Raw genomic sequence first — 16,952 nt, 5'->3', positions numbered from 1 at the left:
GCCTAGAGTGGCCCACCAGGCTGGGGCATCTAGCCTTGGCTAGTTGTCCAAGTCACTTTGTGAGCCCACCTTAGTGTATTTTATATCCCACCGTTCATTCATATGGGGTCCATAGGGGACTTGATCATCCTCCCCTTCAGTAGCATTTAATTGCGGCCCATTGGATGAATTTTTAGGGCCACATACGCAGGCCCATAGAGCTGCCTACACATAGAGCATGACTCATCTGATTTATGTGTTAAATCCACTCCCTTCATCTGGTGGACCTCCTTGTGACATGCATAGGTCACTAGGAACTAAAATAAACATATAATTTAATTAATTTTTGAATTTTCAGCAATGCCAGATTATGGGAGGGCTGAAATTTCAGCAATAGGCCCACGGTTGCTACCCATAAATGGATGTTTTGGGGCAGTATGGTCCACCAAATTTGGGGATATTGTTACACATACCTTACCCTATTTTTAATTAGATTTTGGGCTTAATTAATTCATACTTAAGACCCATTCCAATTGGGTTTTTATTGGACTAGTCTTCTTAGTTATTTGTTGGGTTTTCCTGGGCCCATTGTCTTTAAACTTTTGATGGGCCCATTGGACCCTTGGGGCCTATATTTATCTCACCATTGTGATGGGTTTTATGGGACAAAATATTCAAGTAGTTGGGCCCTTGCTTGCCCATTAAAATAAACTCATACTTGGGCCGAGATGTGAGGCCCAACTTACTTGCTTTAAATATAAGAATCACCCATATGTTGGAATAATGGGCTGCCCGTTAAGCCCACCACAATGAGTAGACTCATGATCTTTATAGTTGGGCCTAAACCTTTTTTAATGACCCACCATGTTGCCTAAGTATTGGGCTTAGTGTATGGCTCACCAGACCATGGATTGTTTAGGCCTTAGGCTTTGCCTTATGTACGTATAGGTAGCGGGCTACCTTTTGGGACCCAGTTGAGGTTGGATGTCCTCCTTGGTGGCCCTAAGGCAGGCCCATAGGATTCCTATAGGTGGTTGAAGGCCCACCTTAAGCCCTTGATTAGGAACGCTTCTTCCTTGGGTTTATAACCCTCTAAGCTTGTGGGCTACCCCCAAAGCATTGGGCCCCCACTAGAGGACTTCACTTCTCCTTAGAGTACCTGTCTATGTATCTAGACCTTGTCCCTCATTGGGAAGGAGGAATATATTCTACAGGTAGCGCACTTACATCATTGTGACCCATATGTATCATCTGTGTGAATTAATTGCATTGTGTGGTGGTTATAGAGGGATGAAGTTTCTCCTCTTGTGCACATTGAGTGTCTGAAACTTGTGCACGATCTTTATGTGTGACTCATGCATTGGCATCACATTTCATAATGATACCACCCTTACTTCACCAGGGTCATGCCTCCACAAGGACGTTCACGGATGGCCGTATGTGTGGACACCGAAAATATTACTTGAGCATACCGAGTGCATAGGATGCCCATCGGTGAAGTTCTCAAAACTTTCATGATACCAAGGATCTGCCCCAATGCCATGACCGAGCGAAAACGATGAGCGCAAGAGGGCCTTATACCGTTAGGTCACGACTCCTACTATCATGTAGTCGGTTGGGTAGGGGTGTGGCCTTACTCGCCTAATGTAAGGAGGCATTGCTAGGCTGAGTCTGACCAGCTCGTAAATGGGTCTGCTACCGTTAGGCCTTGCTAGTGATTGGCTATCCACAGGCAGGTAGTGAGATCTCTTACACTCATTTGATTGTGCAAGGTCTGTAGAGCGGCATCATCCAGCAGTGTAATGGACCCCGGTGATTTTCTTATGATTGGAATGTATTTGATATGCGGACTGGATATAACCACTGGCATCATTTTGCATCGCATTCGCATCGGCTGTATAAGCCCCTTTATGCATCGCCTTGGTAAGGCGCCCAGTACTCATTGCAACGTATTCATGACAAGCCTTGGTAATGATGGTGATATTGTTGTTGAGCATATTTCCCTTCTTGTACCTCCTATTATTCTTCTGCACACTACTGTCACACACTTTCACCACCCTCTAAGCTTTTATAAGCTTATGCACGATTGATGCATGCAGGAAACCCTAGGCAAGCGTCGTAGCAGCAGAGCTTGGATTAGAGTTGAGCTTGAGGACCCTAGTGTTGCAGACTTTTCTTTTCTTCTTCTATTATCTTATGTATGTCCTTTTGGACCTTATGAAAACTTATAAAAGTTCAAATTCATAGTGGATTTTGTGATGTGTGCCTTTGTTATTCTCAGATATACTTGATGTGATCTTGAGTATGCTCATATTGGAATGATTATACTGTTATGGAAATCCTTTTTGTAGGATTTCAGGATCGAAACTTTCCTCAAGAGCCGAGAATGGGGTACTACGGAGGCTGTTGCGGCTAGAACCGGCTATCGGGCTCCTTGTGAGTCCAGTTACCGAGTCTGGGGCGTGACAAAAGGGAGCTATATAAACTTTTTATGTAACAAGTCATAACATATCATTTCTTGGGCTTGTTTGGTTTTCCAATTTCCTATGAAATGTAAATTAAATAAGCCATCATTATTATTTTTAGATTTTGTTTAAATAGAAATTATGGCTCATAAATCCAAAGTCAACTACACTTGTAAATGAAATAGGTAAAGTAAATTGTAATAATTACATTTCTACATTATAAAACTACATTTTTATAGTGATTTTTAGGTGAATAAACAATGTAGCAAAATCATATTGCAATCAAATATAAGTGATATGGTTATATAATTACAGAAGTAAATAATCATTACCCATTTACAACCATTTACTATTGTAATTGGAAAACCAAACAATATCGAGTATAAATACATGAAATAAGGTTTCAAGTTTTAATCAATTTATTAATAAAAGAATCTCATTGTGAAGGAATGTGACCACATCATAGTTTACTAATTCATTATTATTTTTAAGTTGTCGTGTTCATCCATTATTTATGTGAAAAGAAGGAAAAAAACACAATCATCAATCTAAATCATCCAATATCACGGCACCAAGAAATTGATAGAAATTTTGATTAACATTTCAAGTCCCAAAGAAAGATTATATATAATATACAAAAACTATCTTAAGATATGTATGTATTTAGTGGTATCGGTACTATAATAAGCTTAGGTGGTACTAGAAAGAAATGGGGGCAATGTGATGTTTATGTATCATTCACCCCATTCATCAAATTTGTCAATTAAGATAATTTCCAAGACTCCAAAATCATCTGGAATAAAAACTTTAGTTTCTTATATCATAGGAAATAATTGGCTATGGGACTTCCACCTATGATTTCAAAGGATCCATCAAAGATACAAACTCTACTGATTTTTTTTTTTATAAACCCTTCATCAAGACCATGGGACATATGAGACCATGAGCATCCGTAGCTTGACCTATGTCATATGAGACTTTGGAGATGAACATGCCATGCAATAAACCTTACAGATGTAGAGAAAAATTGGAGTCAAAGATAACTAAGTGTACATTTATTTGTTAGCTTAAATAATCTCTAAACTACATAATGTACCATGATGTAAATAGAGCCATAATCAAGATTGAATCTCATGAGGTCAACTTCTTTGAAGAATGATATCATATCAAGGAAAGGAAGAGGATAGCAATCAATGTATAAGAGATTTTTAAAGTTCATATACTAACTAGGATAATTTTACCCATTGTTGACAACGGTGGGTGCAATCCTACAATTGTTGATGATAGTCAGAGCTTCTTGTTTAGAGATAATCGGCCTAAGAGATTTTGTGGGTATAGAATTCCTCCAATTTTCTTAAATAAATGAAAATGTTATATGTGTGTCGCAGTTGATGAAAGTGTGAGACCCGACCCTAGTTCCCATATGTGTATGTGTGTGTGAGTATGCATCTCATTCATTTGGGTCCCGTGGTCCTACCGGTCAAATTTCGGCGACCCGCGACTCTCGAATTGTGTTTGCGGTCATCCTTGAGTCTGGTCACGTAGACCCAACTCGGATCGACCCTAGACCTATGCCATCTCATTCATATCGTCGTTGTGGTTCCAACGACGCGTCTTGTGCGTTCATCCAACTTATAAATCAAAAGTTATGAGCATTTCATCATGTGACCCACTTTTTGTACAAAAGCATATGGACCACTCCCATGACACAAGTTTCCATGCACACCACCCAAACACACTATAAATTCCATGAAACAAATACCACCCATTCTAGACACCACCCAAACCTATAAGTTTATAACTTTGTTTATATCACCCTACTTGCCATGATGAGTTTTCTTACCCAAGGCAAGAGAGCTCATGATTACCTCTCTACAACTCTCCCTCCCTCCCTCTCCTCTTTCATTTCTCTCATTTTCCTCTCTTGCAAGGTGGGACGTCCACCATCTTCCTCATTTTTCAGCAACTTCTCCCTCTTCTCTCTCCCAATCCCACCTTCTAATCCTCATCACCACCATTAGAGGCCTTCCCTTGAAGCTTTGGAGTTAGTCCTTGAAGAAGGAATGAGTGATCTTAAGGTGGGTGCTCCTACAATTGTTGATCTCCTTTCTTTCTCTTATTTCTTTTGTTTCTTCATGTTTGGGACATGTGGGACCCACCAATCCATAGTGGGGGCCCCATCTAACCCTTTGGATGAGGCCATTGGGCATCCTCCATGCATGTGTCACTCCATGAAGGGTTCATTCTCCATAGGCCCCATCATGATGCATTTCATAATCTCAGCCCTTCTATGGTCATTTAGACCTTTGTTTTATGGTGGGGATGGCATCCCCACCTCAGATTTTTATTATGAAAGTCCTTGCATGCATGATATATAAGATGAGTATTGTATGGTTGATTCTCTATTTGTGCATAAGGAATTTATAGTGGCGAAATCCCTCTTGAATGGCCAATCTCTCTTTCTTATTCTCCTTCTCCCTCTTTTTCTTTCTAATGTTGCTGATCATGGTGGCCCACCTGATGTGCAAGGCACATCCAACTGTCCACACTTGATGGGATGCCCCTATGTCCCATTTGTTGGACATATAGAGACCCATCTTGCTGTCCACTTGTACATGCAAGGCCCAGATTGGTTGGGAGCATGTTCAGGATATGTGTGGCCCATCTAGGTGGCCCCACCTTGATGTATATGAGGATTTTTCTTGTTGGACTTCTATTTATGGGCTGCCCTAGGCAGCAATATACCTTATTGTCCATAAATTGTATGAGTTAAATAAAATACTTTTACTATCCCAAAAATTCTAAAATTTTTCAGAGATGTGTCCCACCCATGGTAGGACCTACCTGCAAAATTTTAGGGCCAATGGACCCCATTTGGGCATCCAAAAGGGTGGGCCAACATAGTGGACTGCCAGAAATTTCTACTGTGCAGTCCAGCAGCATAGTCCCATAAAAATAAAATTTTAAAAATATTTTCTCAAAAGTTAGGCCATCTTTCTGGGTCCCACCTTGTTGTAGGATTGATAAGGGACCTTGGGTCCAAATTTCAGGAATTTTAGAGGCCCAGAACCCACCCATTTGGATGGCCTAAATTCTGGACAGTTATATTTTCAGCAATATTTCACCCTAGACAGATTGTCATTCTGAAATTTATTAAAATATTTTTGAGTATAAAAAAATTATGAAAATTTACAAGGAGGTGAACCACCCATATTAGGACCCATATACAAATTTTTGGGGCCAATGGTGATCAAAATATTTTGGGCAAACTGTTTTTTGTAAATAAATTAAAATACTTATGAGTATCCAAAAATCATGAAATTTTGTGGAGATGTGGCTCACCTAAGGAAGTATTATCCTAAAAAATTTTAGAGCCATCGGGCCCTTGTATTGTTCGCGGTGCAGCCTAAAGTGGCCCATCAGGCAGGGATGCCCAGGCTGGGGCATCCAGCTTTCTTTGTGGGCCTACCTAGATGTGTTGTATATCCCATCACCCTTCTATGTGGGGTCCTTAGGGGAATTGATCATCTTCCCCTTTGATGGTTTCAAATTGGGGCCTGTTTGGATGAGATTTTGGGCTAAATACCTGCGCCTATAGGGTTGCCTACACATAAGGCATCCCTGTCTTGGGCTGCTGTTGGGCCTGCACTCCAACGGCATGGCCCACTTGATATATGAGTTGTATGTCTCCCTCTCATCTGGTGAGACCCACTGTTATGTATGTGGGCCATCAGAAATTTCATATACTATAAAATAATTTTGTTGTTGGATTCCAACCAACCTAGAAAATGGGTGGGCTGGAATTTGGCAATGAGCCCAATAATTGTTGCCTATAAATGTCTATATTAGGGCAGTAGGGCCCACTAGATTTGAGAAAGATTTAAATCAATTATCTTACCATTTTTCTATAGTATTATTGAGTGTAATTAGGGCCCATATGAGGCCCACCCAAGTTGAGTTTTAATGAAATGTTGCATGTGATTGAAAGACTAGTTCCTTAGGCCTTGTGGACTAAATCCTTTTAGATAGGCCCATTGATATTGGGCCTATACTCTCCTATCTATTGTGATAGATCTAAGGGCTATAATATGCAAGTAGTTGGGCCCTTGGTTGCCTACTAAGTTGACCCTATACTTTGGCAAAAAAGTGGGGCCCAACTAACTTGTGTAAAATATGAAATTTGCCCATGAGGATGAACTACTGGGCTGCCCATAAAGCTCACCACAATATATAGATTTATAACCTTTATGGTTGGGCCCAAACCTTACTTGAGGGCCCACCATATTGCCTATGAGTTGGGCTTTATGTATAGCCCATTAGGCCACGCATTGCTTGGGCCTTAGACCTTACGTTGCATACGTAGCAGGCTACCTTTTGGGACCCAGTTAAGGTTAGATGTCCTCCTTGGTGGCTCTAAGGTAGGCCTATAAGGCCTTTATAGGTGGTTGAAGGCCCACCTTAGACCTTGTTAGGCTCGTTTCCTTTTTAAGGCCTTAGGACTCTCCTAGCTTGTGGGTTATTCCAAACTGTTAGGCCCCCACTAAGAGAACTTCATTTTCCCTTGGAGTACCTATTTATATATATCTTGTCATTGGCCCTCCTTGGGATGGAGGAGTACATACACTCTACAGGTAGCACACTTACGTCATTGTGACCTATATGCATCATTTGTGTGAATTGATTACATTGTATAGTGGTCATAAAGGGACGGAGTTTCTCCCCTTGTGCACGTTGAGTGCCTAAAGCTTGTGCATGATCTATATGTGTGACTCATGCATTGGCATCGCATTTCATGATGATACCGCCCTTGCTTCATTAGGGCCCTGCCTCCACAGGGATGTTCATAGATAGCCATATGTGTGGACACCAAAAATATTAGTTGAGCATACCGAGTGTATAGGATGCCCATGGGTGAAATTCTCAAAACTTCCATGGTACCAAGGAACTGGCCCAACACCATGATAGAGTGGAAACTATGAGCGTACGAGAGCCTTATACCGTTAGGCCGCGACTCCCACTGTCGTATAGTCGGTTGGGTAGGGATGTGGCCTTATCCACCTATGAGGGAGGGCATTATTAGGCTGAGTCTGACCAGCTCGTGAAATAGGTCTGCTATTGTCGAGCCATATTGGTAATTGGTTGTCCATAGGCGGGTAGTGAGGTCTCTTACAATCGTTTGACTATGCGGGGTCTGTAGAGCAGCAGTCATCCAATAGTGTAATGGACCCCGGTGATTTTCTTATGATTGGAAATGTACTTGATATGTGGATTAGATATGAACACTGGCATTACTTTGCATCGCATTAGCATTGGCTGCATAAGCTCCTTCATGCATTGTCCTGGTATGGTGCCCAGTACTCATTACATCGTATTCATGATAAGCCTTGGCAAGGCTAGTGATATTATCATTGAGCATGTTCCTCTTCCTGTAACTCCTATTCTTCTATGCACCATTATCACACACTTACACCACCCTCTAAGCTTCTATAAGCTTATGCACGATTGATACGTGCAGGTGATCCTAGGCGGGTATCGTAGCGGCAGAGCTTGGAGTAGAGTTGAGCTTAAGGACTCCAGTGTTGCTAAATTTTCTCTCCTTTTCTATTATCTTCTGTATGTCTTTGTGGACCTTATGAAAGCTTGTAAAAGTTTAAATTCTTAGTGGATTTTGTGATATGTGCTTTGTTATTCTTAGATATACTTGATGTGATCTTGGGTATGCTCGTATTAAAAATGATTATATTGTTATGGAAATCCTCCTTGTATGATCCTAGGATCGGAACCTGCCTCAAGAGCCAAAAATGGGGTACTACAGAGGCTGTTGCGGCCAGAATCGGCCATCGGGTTCCTTGTGAGTCCAATTACCGAGTCTGAGGCGTGACAGAAAGTGAATTCGGTTCTTACTCGAAAGCACTTGCAACACCACTTGCTAGTAAATATAAGGAAGTTATAGATAATGAATTCAACTTGATGATTAAAAATAGGTCTAGAACTAGTTGATCAACAGCCAAGAAAAAATGTTATGGTAGTAAATAGATTTGAACAAAAAATTTAATAGTAACATTAACAAGTTTGAAGCTAAATTTTTTGCAAATGAATTTACTCATATTGAGAGTATAAAGTGTGAGAAAATTCTCCTGTAATGAAGTTCACTTTCATCGAGATGATATTTTCCATATCCACATATATGAATTTACGTGAAGATTGCATTATTAAATAGTAACCTTAATAAAGAAACCTAACATGTCTCGACTCGTAGGTTATAAGTTGAAAATTAATGAGAATAGAGTATATTAATTGAATAAATTGATATATGAGTTAAAACAATTTTTGTTCCAATGCACAAGAAGTTTTGAGTGTGTAATAAATGAGGAAGACTATTATATTTACGTGAAGACATCTTGAAAGTTCTTAGTTCTATCCTTTTCTATATGGATTATAGTTATCTTGCTACCAATTATTCAGATATGATAGGTGCTATTAAGCTTTAATTATGTCACACCTCGAATCCAGCACCTAGGTATGCTTGACCTTGATCTCATACTTGAGGACATGACTCAAAGATTAAACATTCATAAACCATATTTCCACAACTCTTCATATAATATAAATTCATACTTCTATAAAATAAATTAATCAATTAATTATTAAATAAAATATGTAATCATCATCACTATAATTTAAGGTCCTAATTACTCTTCCACTATAAGTCTTTTTATAATAATTTTGGAAACTTAAAAAGAAAATTAGAACTAGTTAAAACTGAAATAACGGCTAAGACTCTACTTTACTCTCTTCTTGACTAAACCATGCTCCTGAAATTCAATATCCACAATAAAGAATGAGCTCAATATCCTAATAAGTAATTCTCACACAAGTTTAAAAACATATTTGATTCGATTAAAACATCTTACTCAAAATGTTATAAATTAAAGCTTGGATAAACAAATATTTCAATGGGTTATATATGAAATAATCCACAAAGGAATAAATGCAAAATATACAAGAGTATCTACATGTATGTTTTTTTAATCCAATAACTATAAAATCCAATGTATGACAAATTCATAAATGAACGAATACAAATCATGATATAATCCACCACAATTAGTATGATTCGTATTTTGAATACCATTTTTATCTCACACTAGTTAGCTAACACTTTCCCCAAAAAAATCTCATTCGGCACATTATCTATTGGAGAACCAACCCTGTGGAAGCACCTTGATCTGGATTGTAACAAACAAGAGAAAATGAAAAATCTAAGTAACCATATATAGAATACACGATTTTTATGTGAAAACCCATTGTGGCAAAAAAACCACGGCACAAAGTGACGAATAATCTATTATTCAAAGAAGATTACAATGATGGAGAGAACTTATAGCAAAAAACCATAGCTCTCCCTCAGAGGCTCTTAAAACAACAAAAAATCGTAACCCTTTCTTAACCCTAATATAACTTACCCTAAAAACCACCATTTTAAGAGGAAATTGTCAAAATTACCCCTCCAAGGGTCCACTAACATTTGGGCCTTATTAGCATGTGAAACATGAGTCATATGGGCTCATAAATGTGAATAGACCCATAGTGATTTTAATGTCACAATTTTAGTAATCTCCACCTTGATAGCAAAATCACTTCCTTGCCTTGCTAATCTTTTTCTAAGCATCACAATCATCATTTCGTGCATACTCCATTTTTATGCTTTTCTTGCCGAGCCTAGAGAAGTTGAGAAAAACTTGAACTTCTCTGTAGAAACGACCTTTGTAAGCATGTCTGTCGAATTCTTACTGTTGTGAATTTGTTCAAGAGTAACATATCATTCTTCTAGCATTGGCCAGATAAAGTAATGACGAATATCAATATGCTTAGTCCGGGAGTTCTTCGCTAAATTAATCATGCTCTCACTATCATAATGCATAGGCACAACTTTCTGTTGAAGCCCCAACTCATTCATTATCTTTTTCAACCAAATAGCTTCCTTGAATGCCTTCGTCACTGTCATGTATTCAGCTTCGGTAGTAGAAAGGGCAACCACAGACTAAAGCTTTCACATCCAATTGATAGCTTCACCCACTAGCATAAACGAGTAACCGAAAGTAGACATTCTATTATCCAGACTCCCTATGTAATCCGAATCAATATAGCCTACGAGTTTCTCCTCTGAATCTCTAAAACACAAGACGTAGTCCGTCGTACCTCGTATATATTGAAGTAACTATTTCATGGTTTCTCAATGTTACTTGACAGGGTTTGACATGTATCTGCTTATAACAACAACTATATGTGAAATATCTTATCTCGTACATACCATGACATACATAAGGCTATCAACTACGATCAAATAGGGCATACGGGATATATACAATTTTTTTCTGTAACGCCCTGAACATTTCAATACCCATGTATTGAAAGTTCTCGAGCGTTACCAAGAAGCTAACTTAATATGTACACACATACGATACAAATCTAACCATCCTAACCTTAAATATATTCTCTAACATAAATCTAATCGTTAGGAATGATCTTCATGCATAGACCCAGCAATCTAACCATTAAATCTAAGGAAAGACTATGGGTCCTTACTCTTACTCTAGTGGTAAACTCTCAGGAGTTTCAACATGTAGTTGAGGGTTCGAGTACCCATAGGTGATGAAATCCCACTACGGCGTGAGTGTGTGGTGGTGTGTGTGCGTATGTTAAAAAAAATGTGATCTGATGTAGGAACATTCCCTTGAACGAACTAACAAATAGCTCCCTACCATAATGATCCAAATGCAAGTCCATTTGCAAGAATCATTTAGAAAGGGGCATACAACCACGTAGGACCATTGGATTTCACAAAACTCTTAGATCAACAATAATTACGAGAATGCCACTCACCTAGACCCCTAAATTTTAAGATCACGTAGTTCCCACTATCCGTTTAATATGAAATTTTATACCATGCCTATGAATCATAAATTAATAGTACACGTCAAATTTCAACCTTTAGATCATTGTAAAAGTGACCCAATTGACAAATCAACCCCTTGACTGTTGATTTTGGTGTCCATCAAATAAAGAAGGGTCATAGGCAGGTGTAGTAGGATATTGCTCCTCTTCTATGTCTATATTATCTTATGAACGGGTCAGACGACAAATAAACATCACTGTAGGGCCTAGATAGGTTTCAACGGTGGAAATCATAATGACCACCATTTCATGTATTATGGCCCATCTGATCTTCGGATATGCTTCAAATTTGGGCTCAACCCCTTAAAATAGATAGAAAAATGAATGGATGATGTAGATTTCTCAGAAACACCACTGCGGACCCCACCTTGAGTGTTGTGCACACGCAACACACGCACTCTAGCGGTGCACCGAACGCAAAGGCGGGTCAAACCAAGTTTGACTCACAACTTTCAGAGAAAGAAAGAGATCTCTCTCTCTCTCTCTCCTATATTTCCCACTATCAGATTTTAAATGGAGACAATCCATTTGTCTAGGTGTGGGCCCACCTTTAGGGACCACTTCAATGATCTGAACCATCCATCTTGTAGGAGGTTCAAAACTGACCAGAACTTGGTCTTTTTCATTCCTAAGCTGACAGAGGAACCAAGTGCACCCTCGTCTGATATCCTTCCGAAAACTGCGTAAGGGGAAACCAACGTAAATTCCGATTCTTCGAGGAAGGAAACCTAAAGTAGAAACGTCTGGGTCGATCTCAACTATTCAAATCTGGGGAGAAGTAGTTTCGATTCCACCCAAGATGAACGGAAGAAAGAAATATAACCGAAAGAGGTGCATTCTCCGTTTTTCACGTAAGATACGCTATCGTGGAACTTACATTCCAAGTACTCTGCACATTTATGATCAGACCACCCATTTCGGTGGGCTAAGGAGTGTCGAAAAGAAGATCCAGATCATCCAGGGATGACAAATTGAAGAAAGGACGGGTCAAGATGGATCCACCATTAGAATAGAAACCATCTTCCTCAAACCAGTGACTGAATGATGGAGACAATTCCGGTCCCGAAACAGGATCAAGACCGTTCATCCCTGAGGCCTTCGAGCAGAAAACCTCCCCCAGCACGATAGGGGGAGTAGACCAACAGATCCTAACCAAACGTTCAAGTACATGCGGTTCTCAAACCATGCGCAATGACGTCACACGCTGCTGAGTCAGGGTCGGAAACCTCTCCCATGCGGGAGCTATGTCCAGGAAACCTCCATATAAACACCTCCCTTATAGACTTCCAACATAGCAAGAAGTAGATAAAAGAAATAAGAAACTGAGAGAGAGAAAGAAGGGAAGAAACGTGAGAGAGAGAGAGAGAGCAACGTTCAACAGTTGTTGGACGTAACGCAAGGAAAAGAAAGGAAAAGAAAAGAAAAGAAAAGAAAGAAAGAAAGAAGGAAAAAAGAAAAGAAAGGAAAGTAAAAGAAAAGAGAAGAAAGGAAAAGAGAAAGAAAGAAAGAAAGAGAAAGAAAAGAAAAGGAAAGAGAGAGAGAGAGAGAGAGAAAGAGAGAGTTGGGTTCGAGTCGACTCACTGGGTCCTTGACTAAGTCAGGGCCAGATTTGAGTCGAGCTTCGGGTGAGGGTTTTATCCTTTAAGCTTACACTAATTTAAGTTGTTGTATTTATCATGCCTTTTACATGTCTTCCTGTTATTTTATCTTGCCTTTTACATGCCTTCATATTATTTTATCTTGCCTTTTACGTGCCTTCATATTACTCTGAATCTTCCTTGCAATTATATGTTTTACCATCAAATATTTTCCTTTGGCTTATAATATAATGTTGATTACAAGTGATCTTTCTGAATATTGCGAGGCCATGCATACAAGCCTTGCCCTTGCCTTATCAAATTTATTGAGTTGGCCCTACCACTCTCCTTATTATTGAATCAACCGTTGCCGCTCTTCTATTTGTTGAGTTAGCCATTGCTACTCTTCTTTTATTGAGTTGGCCTCACCACTCTCCTTATTATTGAATCAGCCGTTGTCACTCTTCTATTTGTTGAATTAGTCATTGCTACTCTTCTTTTATTGAGTTGACCATTGTCACTCTCTTCTTTGTTATGTTGGCCATTGCTACTGTTTGAGTTGACCATTATCACTCTTCTCTTTATTATATTGACATTGTGCTATTTATCTTTTATGGCTTGGGCATATGTTTTGATATTCCAGAACCCCCATTGTGAGAGTCGTATCCTAGCCCGTACCGTTCCGTATGCTTCCACGGTCCTCCCGGTCGAATTCCGGTGACCCGCGATCTATTATCAACGTTTGCACGCGATCCTGAGTCGTGTCCCGTATATCAGAGTCGGCTCGACCCGAGACTTGTATGCCTACGACCGCGTCGTCGCTGCAGTTCCAATGCCATGCCTCGCGTGCTAAGGCGATACTCGGGCTAAGAAATGTAGGCCCACGTTCAGTTCGAGGAAAATGCTGCACGTTGCAAATCCCGAGAGAATCCATCACATCAATCCTATCAATCATGCAATCAAGTACACATCACTCCCATCACTCACACCCATCCCTAAGTACAACTACCCATCCCCAAAGTCAACTCTCTCCCTCTCTCCACCCATCACTCCCCATCACTCCCTATCACGCACCCATCACTCTCTCTTACAACCCTCTCTCTCTCATCTCTCTCTCTCATTCTCCAAGCAACCAACGTCCAACATTTTCATGGGAGAGAGGAGAAGCTAGTGTGGCCCACCTTCCTACCACTCAATCCCACCATACAAAGATCATCTCCACTGTTGAAATGCATCCCTTAGAGCTGTAGGATGCGTTGATGGAAGAAGAAGTCCATGATCAAAGGTAGGTGCTTTATAGGCTAGATTTTCATGTTTTGATAATGGGCCAAGTGAGGCCTACCGATTAATGGTATAGATCTCACTTTGGACCCTAAATGTGGCTGATGGCCCATTATGATTCACATGATCATTCCATGATGGGGCCATTCTCCATGGACCCCATCATGATGTTTACTTTCTAGTTTGATAAGGGTCATCTAGACCTTCCATTTTGGTGGAGAAGTAATCTCCACCGTTTATTTTTAATTTGGTGGGCACACACGTATTGAGACCCACTTAATGTACAATTAAATGCATGGAAGGGAGGGCCCATAGTGTCGGGGTCCTTCCATCGCACGTCTCTCTCTCTCTCTCTCCTTCATTTTTCTTTGTGTTTGATGATGTGGCCATGTGGACCACTCGGATGGACCCCACCTTGATGTGTGTCTTATCTACACCATCCAACCATTTGGTGGCCCACCTGTAGCAAGTCTGTATGTGGGGCCCACCTTGAAAATGTGTTACCCAAACCGTCCAGCATCCAGGGATGCTGGACGTGGCCGTGCAATGTAGTGTGAAGGGACAGTGTGGTGTAACGGATGAAGACAAAAATATTAGTTTGATTTTTAAACTTTTTGGGTGGGCCACTCATACAGGCCCCACCTTGATGTATGGCTTTAATCCACGCCATCCATTCCATTCCCCAGCCATTTTAGGCGTTGAGCCGAAAAATGAGGCCAATCCGATCTAGCAGGCCATTTCATAGAAAACAGTTGTTGTTACCATTAAAATCCCCTTTGATGTTTCTATACGCTAAAACACATCGAATATTGGGCTTTATGGGTTTGTCTTGAGCCATAGAATCTAGTGGATGGGGTGGATTCTCCTAATGTCGGCCCCACCTGTGAAAAACTGTGGAAAAACTATTTTTAAAATAATAATAATAAGCAGCAGGTGCTACTGTTAACATCCAAGGACGCGCAGCAGCGTCCTGCGCTGTTGTGGCGTGAACGGCCAGGTACCGTGGGTCCTAGCGCTGGCCCCACCATGGAGTATGTGTTTTATCCACACCATCCACGCCATTGGATGGTGGGACCCACTATGACATATGTGTTTTATCTATGCCGTCCAGCCAATTTGCTAGGCTACTAGATGGCTAGTGGACCCCACCCTTGATGTCTGTGTCACATCCAAACCGTCCATCCAGCTAGCGAGCTACCTTAAGGCTTGAGATAAAATGAGGCAGATTTGCCTGATAGTGGACCACACAGCAAAAAGCAATGGGAATTGAGCGTCTGTCATTGAAACTCCTTTGGCTCCCGAGGTTTTGTAGAAAAATGAATTTTTATTTTATCCTTTTTTTTTGTCTGTGTGACCTTCTCAACAGATTGGGTGGAAAATAAACATTATGGTGAGCCCCACGTGGGACCCACTGATGTATGTGTTCCACACCTTCCATCAGTGTGACCCCCACCATGATGCATGTGTTACATCTAAACCGTCCAACCCTTTAGTGAGTTTGTCTTAAGGCTTGAGGCTAAAAATAAGACAGATCTAGGACCAAGTGGACCACATTCAGAGAGAGTAGGTTTGAACATCCACCATTAAATCCCTTGGGCTGCCAAGTTTGGACCAATATGATATTTGTTTTTCCTCTAAGTCTAGGTCTTTGGTGACCTTATGAATAAGCTGGATGGGAAATAAACCCTATGATGGGACCCATTGGAATTTAACCGTGGAAATCACTATCTCCACTATTAGATATGGTATGGTCCAGTTGATCTTTTGATATGATTCTTTTTTTTTATAATACCCTATATTGATCTCTAAAAATAGATGAATTATGTTCAGCCCATTTGAATTGGCCCATTCTACTCAGCCCATTCGACTTAGCCCATTGTTCAGCCCATTTAGTAAGGCTCGATGTGATGTACTTGGGGCCCATTTGATAAGGCCCGATGGGATATATGAGGCCCGTTGTTGAGGCCCACCTTGATGTGTACAAGGCCCATTGTTGAAACCCACCTTGATTATGTAATGTATTCCACACTGTTCATCTGCCGTGGAGCACACCTTGACGTTATGTATTTTCAACCACGCTGTCCATTCCGTTTGCTGGATAGGTATGGCCCACCATGATGTATGCATAATATTCTCACCGCCCATTTGACGGTGGAACCCACTTTGAGGTACTTCACAGCCATGCCATCCATCTATTTTGGCTGCCACGTGAGGCCCAAATGATGTGTATGGAGCCCATTTAAAATGTGCAGGGCCCACCCCGATATGATAAGGCCCTTGTATAAGGCCCATCGTGATGATTTATGGCCTTTGAATCAGGCCCATGTGATGTATTTATAGCCCATTGATGCGGCCCACTTAATGTATATTTGAGGCCCATATGTGGTGTATATCAGGCCCAAGTGGTGAGGCCTGATGTGATCTATGAGGCCCATTGGTGCAGACCGTTGATGTGACCCACTTGGCGTATATGAGGCCCATATGATGAGGCCCGACTTGAAGAACACGAGGCCCCTTATGATGTGTATTAGGCCCTTATCATGCGGCCATTGTGACGTGTATTAGGCCCATGACACGTGGCCCATTTGATGTATTCGAGACCCAGATACGTGGCCCATTTAATGCATACGAGACCCATGTGTAGGGCCCACTTGTTGTATTTGAGGCCCATGAGCAGGGCCCACCTGTTGTG

The sequence above is a fragment of the Magnolia sinica genome, chromosome 2 (assembly GCF_029962835.1).
Source record: "Magnolia sinica isolate HGM2019 chromosome 2, MsV1, whole genome shotgun sequence".
Classification (NCBI taxonomy): domain Eukaryota; kingdom Viridiplantae; phylum Streptophyta; class Magnoliopsida; order Magnoliales; family Magnoliaceae; genus Magnolia; species Magnolia sinica.
This window is presented reverse-complemented; position numbering follows the sequence as displayed.